Source organism: Zootoca vivipara, chromosome 9 (assembly GCF_965207765.1).
Source record: "Zootoca vivipara chromosome 9, rZooViv2.hap1.1, whole genome shotgun sequence".
NCBI classification, from domain to species: Eukaryota; Metazoa; Chordata; class Lepidosauria; order Squamata; family Lacertidae; genus Zootoca; species Zootoca vivipara.
The window spans coordinates 20409643-20417412 of NC_142592.1; the positions used below are offsets into that span (position 1 = coordinate 20409643).

The following is a 7770-nucleotide window of genomic DNA, read 5'->3' on the forward strand; positions in this document are numbered from 1 at the left end:
AGTGTTCGAAACTCCCATTGTTGTAGGTGCATTTTGCAACAGGAAATTTCATTCATGCAAGCAGTTTCTGAGCTCTGAGCCTAAGATTTCAGATTAAAATTGCACAGTAGAAGGAAAGGAGGGCCCTTTTCTGCCTCCCCACTTTCCAGCCACTCTCTGTAGACTAGAGAAGGCACCATGATAAGAATATTAGAATGGCAGGCAGGGGAAGTATGGATTTGAGTTCTTTTGCAGTCCTCAGATGAGGACTAGACCATGTGAAAAATGAACATAAGATTTTAGCTGCAGTCCATTCATTTTCACCTTTGTATTCTTGTTATAAAAAAGGCACGCCCAGGCACTCCCATAACCTAGGTTTATGGTGCCATTTAGCTCCTAGCTTTCATATTTCAGTTTCTAGCACTCAGTACCACCACTGAAAAATGACCCTTTCACCACCACAGGGGAACTCAAAAAAGATCTCAAGGTCTGGGTAGGTAATCGAGGGAAGAGATTATTGTTCAAGCACTAAGGTCACAAATCATGAAGTGCAATTGGAAGCACTGTGGAATAAATGAATGATAAATTAATGAATCTGTAAAATCAGTACATTTTTAATTCTGTAACTCTAGTAATGCCCTATAGCCAGACCCACAATGATAGTGTTATTTGTGCCTTGGCATGGTCTAGCATTCATATATGTGTACAGACAGCTACATAAAGAAACATAACTTCTGAACAGAACCTAAGGATTTGCATTCTTATGTATCCTTATTTGATACTGTCTTTACTTAACTGTTTGACTGATTTAATTGCTCTATTTTAAAAAATCACTTTGATTTATTTATTTTTAAACAATCTGTAGGAACGTTTATAATATACTTTAGTTCAGGGCCGTCTCAAGCACGTCGGGTGCCCTGGCGCCGTGGTGCGGAGATCGCTCCGGCGCCCCCGCCCCACTCCTTGCCACGGCTGGTGGGCAGCATGGTTTTCGCGCAGCTCTTCCGCGTGGCGCCCCCTACCGGGCCAACACCCTGGCGCCCCACGCCACCCAGACTACCCCTAGAGCCGGCCCTGGTTTAGTTGCAGAGTCAAACGTTTCCTTACTGAGGTCTGCACAGCAGCAAAACGGCTTGCTGACTCGTTAGTTTTCCTTAGTTGTGAATCCCTTTTATCCCTCTTTCAAAAACAATACACATGAATCTGTGTTATAATAAAACAAACTAGTTTACTGTCAGATTCATACTTGGGTTACAAAATAAACTATATGTTGCATATTAGTGAGTCTTAACAACTCCTTCATAGCATCTATCAGCAGCAGCAGCAGCTTAACTGTTCAACAGACTAAAACAAACTGACACAGAGATGACAGTTGGTCCTTCTTGGAATGTTGGAGTTGTCTGACACATCCCACACAATCAAGCAGTACATGAATTGCATACAAATAAAAACACGAAGCCCCATTGAACTCAGGGGGTTCAATGTAAATTTGCAGACAAGTAGGCTTTTAAACACTAGATTTTTCTTTATAAATTGGAGACTTGATCAGAGTACATCATAAAAGATATTCAGTATGTGGGAATAGACACCTTCCTTTTAAAGACAGAGGGCACTTCCTTATTTAGATTGCTGCATAAACATATATTTCTAATGGCTTTTGTAAGCAGGTGAAAGCACAATTGACTGAGCAGCATGAGCACAGTGAATCACCCTGAGTTACAGCAGGCAATTAGCAATTTCTGCCGAACACTAATAGAGGCTCGCACACTGAGCAACATTGAATTCTGGGAGTTGTTAGCTCTGCAATCAGCATTCCAAAACAGTGAGGCATTTATTTATTTATTTAAAGCATTTAAATCCTGTTCCTCAGCAAAAAAAAACGTCTTCCGGAGAAGTTTACAGACCGAACTGACTAACTAGCCCCCCCCCCTGGAGATTCACTGCCAATCAGTGTAGATCAGGGAAGGAGAAACTGTAGCCTTCCAGATGTTGTTGGATGTCTGCACCAGCACACTGTGAGTTCACCTTTAAATAGTTAAGTGTAGCTATTGTTTAAAGTGATATTTAAATCCAGGCCACTGAACCCAGTAATCACGCTATGGGTACAGGAAATGATTCCTATGCTTTTTAGCCTTTTTGCAAGATGAGGAGCATGGTCTGTGTTTTAACCCTGCAGCAACTTTGGGCTCCACCCTGGCTAGGCATGCCAACTCTAGGGGACAGAAGTGTCATCAGCCCCCTCAATATTCCTTAGCAGGGGGCTCGGCCCTCCTCCCCTCATATTGAGGGGAGGGGGGAGGCCGAATCACCAATCTGAGCTCTGCGTAGCATCAAAGGCAGGCTCCTCCTGAGCGCAAGAGAGGAGCAGCCATGGCCATTGAAGCTGCATGGCTCTGGGCAAAGCCTCCTCTCGATGACGAGAGTGTGACATCACAGGTGCACAATGCGCATCACGTGCATGATGTCACATGTGTGCTGTATCACTGAGCCCCACAAATCTTCGGCCCAAGGCAGCACATGTGATTCTGCTTAAACCCTCTGGAGCTTCCTGGGTTCTCATCCCCTGGTTAGGAGGCTTTTCAGTTCATGAGTTAGTTCCTGAAAATCTTTAAGCATTTGATAATGAGTTCAACTGCTGTATGAAGCACTATTCCCTTCAACATTAATGTAGAGGGCAATTCCCACCCTTACCAGGAATAACAACTTTGGGTCATGCTACCATTTCTCTGTTAGTAAAAAAGTTCAGGTAAAACTGAGGAACAGCCAAGCAAACTTCTTAAATGTAACTTCAAATGCAGTTAAATTGAGAATCCGCTACTGCATGTGGTGCCATTTGTTGCATGGAAATAGAAAACAAACAAACACACACATTTTATTATTATATATTCATTTTCTATCTTACATTTCTATCCCAATTTCCCCCCTCATGGAAGCCAAGATGACATACTTGTGGTTCCTGCACCCATCAGTGCTCTAACCAGACCCAGACCTGTTTAGTTTTGGCAAGGTAGTGGCAACCTGTGCCATCCTTTAAACAATATCCCGAAACCAGATATTATTAATTTATTTATTTATCTCTATACTGCTTTATATTTTAAAGAAATATTTCAAAGCTGTTTACAGCATATTAAATCAATAAAACATAAATAAAACAATCTGAAGAAACTCAAATATAGAGCCTACAGTCAAAGCAACATAACAGAAAACTAAAATATTATCTTAAAGATTTCTAAATAAAACATTACAAAGGAGGTCAACTGCAGAATACAGTGGTACCTTGGGTTACAGACGCTTCGGGTTACGCGTCTTCAGGTTGTGTACCGTGGGAAATCCGGAAGTACTGGAAAGGGTCACTTCTGGATTTCGCCGCTTGAGCATGCGCAGAAGCGCCAAATCGCGTCACACGCATGTGCAGAAGCGGCGCTGCAGGATAGGAACACTGCGGGTTGCAGACTTCCCTCTGTCACGGATTACGCCCGCAACCCGAGGTTCCACTGTACTTATTTATCATAGTAGGGCTGGTGAGTGTGGGCCCTGCCCCCTAGGCCAGGTGGAAAGGGCCTTGCAGGGAGCGGCCTACATGCCCCACAGCCGGGCGATGTTCCTCCGGCCTCATGAGGAGCCTCTTCAGTGGGGCAGGTGAGTGTGGGCCTCACCCCCTAGGCCAGGTGGAAAGGGCCTTGCAGGGAGCGGCCTACATGCCCCACAGCCGGGCGATGTTCCTCCGGCCTCATGAGGAGCCTCTTCAGTGGGGCAGGCGAGTGTGGGCCCTGCCCCCTAGGCCAGGTAGAAAGGGCCTTGCAGGGAGCGGCCTTCATGCCCCACAGCCGGGTGATGTTCCTCCGGCCTCATGAGGAGCCTCTTCAGTGGGGCAGGCGAGTGTGGGCCCTGCCCCCTAGGCCAGGTGGAAAGGGCCTTGCAGGGAGCGGCCTACATGCCCCACAGCCGGGCGATTATCACTAGGCCCCTTGCTAAGTTCATATTGAAATGTAGCTGATGGTGTATACCCTCAGCAAGTAGAGTAGTTTAGGTTTTATAGGAACACAGGGCTGTAGCTAGGGGGTGGCAAGGAAGGCCCCCGCTGGGGGCGCAGGCAGGGGGGGCGCAAAATCGGCTTTAAAAATGTCCATAAATATGTTTATAAATAATAATATTGATTATTGCCTTAAAAGAATTGAATGGGTAGTGGGGGTGGGGGTTGAAGAGAGGCAGAAAGAAGAGCTAATTTGTCTGTGGCTAGGGGGCACAATCTGGACGGTTCTGCCAGGGGTGCAAATCACCCAGCTATGGCGCTGCTCAGATGCCCCCTTTTTCTATTTTTTTGTTGGGACAGGTTACAAAGGCAGGAACCGTATGGTTTGACTACTTCCTACAACTTCCTCTCAGCTGACCATCTCCAGAGTGCAATTCTCTTTCTCCAACATTGTCTCCATGGAAGGTAGCAAGTGGGTTTTCTGCATAGTTATCCACAACCGGGATCCTTGGATCTGAAGGGGTTAGGTCACTTAATAATGAAAAAATAATAATACATTGGTCTTCCATTCAAACAAAGCCCAAAGGAAAATTCAGATGACTATGTTTAAAAATGTGTAGGGAGCCTGTGACGATCAATGCTCAACCAGGAAGGGTGAACTGATCACCCTTTTCTTAACCCTGGGTTGTTCTTCCACCTTTCATGTTGACATCATCTGATTCTGATTCTAATATTCTCCTAGCCCCTTCCTCACATTCTGCAGTGTTACCGTAGAAACAGCAAGAAACAACTTTGCATCATCGCTATTCCGTTACCCACTTCTTACCGGACGCTCGATCAGTAAGCAGTGCGAGGAGTGCTCTCAGCTTAGCCTATTTGTGTTATTTCAGCATTCCTATCAACATGGCAGGTAGGAAATTGTGCCATCGTGATGTTCACATGTTCCGCTACATTGTCCCATGAAGCAGACAGAGAAGCCAGCTGAGAAGTTAAAGTTTTATAACTGGGGAATGGATGAAATCATTGGACAACTTACATACAAGTGGATGCTGTGCTACCAAAAGAAAAGGGAGAAAGGGGGATTCCCTTAAAAAGCTACCCCAGTTAGTCAAGGTACCAGTACTCCTCATGGGGATTAGATAAGACATGACTAAGGCCCATTCAATGGCCTTCAATGGGACTTAGTCTTGAATATATCTTTCACGAGATGTCCCAATGGGACACAGGTGGCGCTGTGGGTTAAACCACTGAGCCTAGGGCTTGCCTATCGGAAGGTTGGCGGTTCGAATCCCCACGACGGGGTGAACTCCCGTTGCTTGGTCCCTGCTCCTGCCAACCTAGCAGTTTGAAAGCACATTAAAGTGCAGGTAGATAAATAGGTACCGCTCCGGCAGGAAGGTAAACGGCATTTCCATGCGCTGCTCTGGTTCGCCAGAAGAAGCTTAGTCATGCTGGCCACATGACCCGGAAGCTATACACCGGCTCCCTCAGCCAGTAAAGTGAGATGAGCGCTGCAACCCCAGAGTCTTCTGTGACTGGACCTAATGGTCAGGGGGTCCCTTTACCTTTACCTTTAGATGTGCCAATAAAGTCTGAGGCTCCTTCAAAATCACATATTTATTTTCGGTACTACTGTCAATCTACATTGCATTTTGTAGAATAATGTACATTGCACTTGTCCAAGCAGCTTACAAACCAAGATTTTCCAGGGAGCAACAACACAAAACATCAGTTTGGGAGGAAAAGCAGTAGATAAATAAGCAAATATCCATAAATGATCCACATTGATCCAGAACCAAAAGCAGTTTGGTTAGATTCTGCTCTCACGTGAGTGCCTAAAATAGCAATTGTTCTTTAGATGAATGATGGTCTTTGTTTCTGTTGTAACCCCTAACCTGCCAAATTATAGAAACAGGTAAGCTTAATAGGTGTAAGATTTAGCCAGTGCCTGTGACTTCACTAGGTATCCAGATTAACCCGGTCAAATTTTGGGGGTACTAACCAGGGGAGGGGTGTATCATAGGGCTTGTTGTGACTCAAACTTGTCATAACTTCAGTTACTCTTCTCCTAATGGACGTCTTTTCTATCCTGGCACCTTCAGTTAAGGCCAACTGCCCATCACTCTGTACATCACTTTTGCATCATAACATTCTCTGGCCAGTTAGAATCTTGGAGGTCACTGTGGTGACAGCAGGGAACAGGTTCACATGACCCCAGCTCCAGGGGCTCCCATTATGGATGCTGACTTGAATTAACACTGAGTGCGGGTGCATTTGAGGGCCCCGGGGGGGGGTCACCCTCATGTTTTCCCTGAAAAGAAGGGGAATAGCAGAGCATCTTGAAAGACAGAATCTGTTGTGGCAACAGGCAGCAGCAGGGCAGGGCGATTCATCCATGGAAGAGAGAGGGAGAAGATGAGGGAAATATTCTTTCTCAATGGGATCAAAAGCACCTGGATACCAGGGCATTACAGAATAGCAGGAAGATGGTCAAGGCAGCAAAAGAAGGCCAACCATTAGGATCTTCCACAACCCTTTTCAAAGATCCCGTAATTTAGAACCTCCAGCAACAGGAGCTAGGGAAAAGACATCTCTCCTTGCCACTGCGCTGGGACTTTGCAATGGCCACAGCTATGAATCAATTATATAGACCACCTCACCTCCAGCTAGTCCAGATGCAAGCCTCCTGGGCTTGGACCCATCCACTCAGCCTCCTTCCAGGACGGGGTGGGCCTTTATCATCATGGAACCTTAGCTCCCATTCCACTGGAACAGAGGAACCCAACTGTCCAGATTGGGAGCCCTGTCTCTATGCCATCAGCCACAAACAAGGGAATGTTTCTGTTTCTTCCAGCAGGTAGAACCCCAAACTACCCTAGAACCTACTCCAGCCTCTGGGTACTTTCCAGCCTCGCAAGGTCTGTGCTCATCATTCACTTTCTTTCTCATGGGGCTCTGGGTCTTTCTCTATCTCATCAGGGGATTAGCCTAGCATCAGTAGCTATCAAGCCTAGTACCATTTCCACATGGCTCTGCATTGTGGTTATGCGTTAAGTATCTCCTTGTGGAATGAAGTGAGTTCCAATATCTTGATGCTGTTCTCCCAATCGATGGTGCAACCACATTTAGTATACTGTATAGTGCACAGTCCTGGCCTCTCTACCTCAAAACAGGTCTTTGAAACCTGGAAAAGGTGGAGAAAAGTAATCAATGTCCTCTCTCGTACAGGAGTGGTTGCAAACAGAAATGAACAAGATTCAGGCCTCTTTGCAGAGAATATATTTTTATGCATCTCTGGCTGTATCACAGCAGGCAAAATACTATGTACAGAATTGGAACAGTTCTCCAGGGTCTCAGGATTGCAAGTTACTTTTAAGAAAGCAGAGGTAATGTTTTTCACACACCAACCTATCCAACAGACTTTTATAGCAATATTGAAGATTCCAATAGCCAGGAAAAGTTTTAGATATCTGGGGATACGAATTAACCAAAATTTGAACAAGTTTTATCAGTTTAATTATAGTGTGCTTCGGAAAGCTCTAAATAAGGATATAATACATTGGAATAAATTAAGACTCATTCTGGACAAACCAGTTGCAGTTAAAATATAACTATTGTACCTCCATTTCTTTTCTTCCAGACTTGGGTGAACGCGTGAGATGAAGAAAGACCCTGGAACCTATCCCCGAGTGTTTCAGAAAAAGCCAGCCTGCCTGTGGGAAGGAAGATAGGGGAGACCTGGCCATAAAAGGGATAGGCATACCTAACCGCCCCAAAAAAGAACCCCCCATAGAGAAAATTATACAAGGCCAAAAATG

General features: G+C 45.3%; 1 long non-coding RNA gene across 1 annotated transcript; it reads left to right on the forward strand.

Annotated features, from left to right (window-relative positions):
* Nucleotides 1-1873: 1873 nt before the first annotated feature.
* Nucleotides 1874-7549, forward strand: LOC148684559 (uncharacterized). Its single transcript, XR_015945911.1, has 5 exons — nucleotides 1874-1994; nucleotides 4313-4417; nucleotides 4695-4862; nucleotides 6807-6870; nucleotides 7181-7549. It is a non-coding gene; the product is annotated as an uncharacterized LOC148684559 (long non-coding RNA).
* Nucleotides 7550-7770: the final 221 nt, after the last annotated feature.